Raw genomic sequence first — 4,190 nt, 5'->3', positions numbered from 1 at the left:
ATCTTGAAGCCACTGCCATTTTCGGGCTGTGACATCACATTTAATTTTTTCTAAATTTTTGCTTGCTGTTAGTTGTCGCCCCGATACGTAGACGGCGATGGTTGCAACGAGCCGCCATTTCCTTGTGGGCTCCTATAGAAGCTTGGATACCAGTTTATATACACCTTGTCAATGCCGCCTTGCATCTAGTCAGCAGTTCAATAAGGTTACTGATCGGTAAACTTGAATTCAAAAGGCCGCCTCATAATGCAAAACATTGCGGAACACACTCGGGCGACAAACTTAGAACCAGCCATGTGAGAACTTAAAAAACAAGAAAGAACAAAGCATGTTTTGGCGTAAAAGAACATTTCAACAATATTTTGGTTAACTTCTTCAGCAATGTTGCAACAGATGGTGCGTTTTAATTGCTTCATTAAAAAAACGTTGTTCTTTACGGTGTTATTCGCCTGTGCGACATTTTTCGACTAATCAAACAGTAGGGTTCCTTCCGAAGCCAGTGACGCTGGCGAACAGCTGGCCCTGTTAACATGGTCGTCAATCGGTGCAATTTGTTCTGTGCTTCGGTGTCCATTCGCTATACAATTGAAGCCCCCCCCCCGCCGTGAATAAAAAAAAAAGCGTGAGCTGTTCGAGGGGCTTTAGCTACACTAACGCCAACTGGAAGGCATTCTTTCTATGACCAAAGACGCTGGGATGCTTTCGTAGGCCATCGTATCAGAAATTTTCAGGAGAGAAGGAGCTTTTCCATGCGGCACCGTCGTCGGGTCGCTGAATGTAAACAGAGCGGACGAGAACTAGAGGCGGTGTCCCTGTGCGCGGTTCCAGCCTCGTTAGGCGCAAATAGGCCGTTGTGACCTGTGAGAAAGAAAATGGCAGTGGCATGTTCACATGTTTATCGCACTGCTCTAACGGTGACGTGACGAGTGTTTGAGTTGAAAAGCACCGAGGAAACGGCCCAGTGCTACGGTGTTAGCGATAGGCCTACTTATGCTTAGAGCAGTCGATTGCTTCAAGGCGACTGTGTCGGCTGTGTAGACTGAGGAATTTTAATGGGTTCGAGATCGTGTTACGTTAACCTATAAATATCTTTGCGCTGCAGCGTTCCCGTACGTGCGGTGCGCGTAAGTATACCTGCGTAGTGTATTGCATAACAGTTTGATGTCAGACACGTAGAATACTTTCTTACGACCCGCGCATTCTGCGTTTAAGTGTGTAAGAAAACGGTCGACGTGTAACTATACCGTGCATACTGCTCTAAGTAAAAACGTTTGTGCACCGGATTCCTGTCTGTGTCCTTTGCGGCCAAATAAAGTTAGCATAGTGAACATCGCGCACTATGTTCCTCAAGTGGGTGTTTGATACACGGCACTCTTACTTTTTGCAATATTGCTCGTTCAAACAAACAAACAAACAAACAAACAAACAAACAAACAAACAAACAAACAAACAAACAAACAAAAAGCCATTTCGTGGTGCATGCACTTTGTTACACTTGGATGTACTGTTGCTTGTCCCGTTCAGAATACACCGGAATACGCGTCGCCCACTTCTTTGTCTATAGTAGAACGTGTAGAAATTGCGGGAAGGGAACCACAGTGCCGTCGGTCGTTATAGCAAAAAACAAAAAAAAAAGAATCCCGCATGCCTTATTACGCACATAGCATATGGTTTTACCTTCACAGTGCCTGACGGAACCACTGTTTCGTTACTGCAAATTGTGCACGTTCTGCTATAGGCGCAGCGGAAAGATATCACCTACAATCGAGTAATACACTCGACCGCAGCATTAAAACACGTCCACTACGAAATAACAGTGTGAACGAGCCATCGGTGTAGCCAGAAGAGGCATACGTACCTGGCGTTCCGAGTGTGATTTCGATCGAGATGTCACAGCACTGGTTTACGAAGTGGCCGCCGAGGTGAAGTTGGGGGCTCTGGTCACTGAAGCCTGGGTACGAAGTTGCAACACTTTAGGGAACGTTTAATAACGCATTATTGAAATCCTTATTTTTGTTATTAAACATTCGTGCATGCTGCCCCTGGGACTCATTCCGAGAACAGCGGTAATCAGGCCCATTTATTTAACTTGCTTAATATTGGAACCACAGCTAATGGAACTTGGAGCTACACGTACCTATGAAGCCAGAAAAACAGAAATATGTGTAGTTAGTTTAACGACTGTAATGCCTAGTATAGCTTCGTTTAGGCCCATTGGCCAGAGGCCGTTTTCCGCGCGGTCAGGTGCCAAGATTGCCACGCGAAGTGATCGCGGTACCACGCTGCGGCCGCTGTATCTAGCTGGCCAGCACTGGAGTGTGCGAATCTCGGAGGTCATGGCAACACCTGGCCTGCAAAACACAAATCGACCTAAACTTACCTTCATATAGTTCCCATAATGCTATTGACGTCACAGGTGGTCCAAACATGCAAACTGTAGTGGTCCGAACAAAGCCAGGCGTTTTCGGAAAGAACAGAATGCAGATGAATTGAACACACAAAGCAAACATAGTAGTTGGTGTTTACAACAGCAAACGTTTCGATCAAGTTTTCTTATTTTCCATACATCAATAATGCTGGTATTCTTTCTTCATATTTTACTGCATCAAGTTTTAAAAAAAGCAGGCTCATTGGGTGCTCTGGTGGCCGCTAGAAATTGGAAACACTAGTTACTTAGTTAATCAAGCAATTAGCTTAACTTTAATAACCTTCTGATCCTGAACTTTTGGGGCATAATGGAATAGCACAATTGAAGACCTGTCACCACATGATCACTCGCAACCAAAAAAAAAAAGAAAAATAAAGAAACAGGTGAAAGACATCTCACGGGGCACTGAAAGCTGATGAAGCCCACGTTTTGCACAGTTTCAGAGCGAAGAGCGTAATGCGGAGCAAACAGGAAAAAAGAAAAAAAAGAAAAAAAAAACAGAAATGAAGATGTCTTTTTCCTCCAGGAGCACTGCAATTTCTTTAGCTCGGTTTTTTATTCTCCTTGGGATTGATTATGTAGAGCCAGGTCTTAAATCCTGCTATTACAATGTGCCCCAAAAGTGCAGCGTAGAATGCTAATAATATTGACCTTATTGACTTCTTAAAAAGTGTTTCTTTTCAATAGTAATCCGGAAGCTAGCTCAGACTTTCTAACATTACAGCACCCATACAAAGAAAAACCCGACTGCCAGTTTGAGCGCGGTGCCAGTGAAGGAGCGGTGTTCGGTGCTCGGCCACGTGCGCTCGGCCCACGTGACCCCTCTCTGACGCTCGGTGCTCGGCCGTGGAACGGACACGTGTCGCGCATTCCGATAGCCGCGTTACTGGCTGCGTCTGTGTCCTGTGCGCGGCAAAAAAATAACGCTAACGCATTGCTGTCGCATGAATCACATTGACCGCACTTTATTCTTGTTTTGATTTGGTGCAGTTGAAATGAAGCCTGGGGTTATATTCCAATAGCGTAGCAGCGCCATGGAGGAACAGCGTGGAGGAAACAGGGAGAGGGGGGCCTGCATGAGCATTAGCCCAGGGCCCCCATTTTTCTTGATCCGGTCCTGTGTCGATTCAAAATATCTAGCATACACGTGTGCCTACGCCTCACTCCTGAAAAATGGATGCTTTGCGAATAAACAAGAATCACTTCGTAACTTAATATAAATATTATTGGCAATAATCTTCGTGTCAAAATTAAACATTACACGGATGACTGTATACTATATGACGAAATTGACTCGCCTCAAGATCAAGTCAGGCTAAATAGTAACTTTGGCAAAATAGTTGCATGGTGCCATCAATGGCAAATGGCTATTTTCTATTAAAAAACCGTCTTTATGAGAATAACATTAAGGAAAAAGCCCCTTCTCTTCCACTCTTTTCCCCAGAACACTTGTATTTCCAAGTATCTCACTATAAATATCTCGGTATACACATATCTCACAATCTTTCCTGGTCGAAACATACTGACATTGTAATGACCAATTGTCTTCGCAAATTGTTCACACTCAGACGGTCCCTAAAATTCTCCACACCAGCTGTCCACCTCCTGGCATATAATACAATTGTTCGCCCTATTTTAGAATATGCAATAATAATTTGGAACCCCTACGCAAAAACAAATATAAAAAAATGAGAAAAAATTCAAAAGAAAGCTGTCCGATTTATCTACAATTCTTACGGTCGAATTTCTATAACAGATCTCC

Source organism: Dermacentor albipictus, chromosome 1, assembly GCF_038994185.2.
Source record: "Dermacentor albipictus isolate Rhodes 1998 colony chromosome 1, USDA_Dalb.pri_finalv2, whole genome shotgun sequence".
In the NCBI taxonomy this organism is placed as follows: Eukaryota; Metazoa; Arthropoda; class Arachnida; order Ixodida; family Ixodidae; genus Dermacentor; species Dermacentor albipictus.
This window is presented reverse-complemented; position numbering follows the sequence as displayed.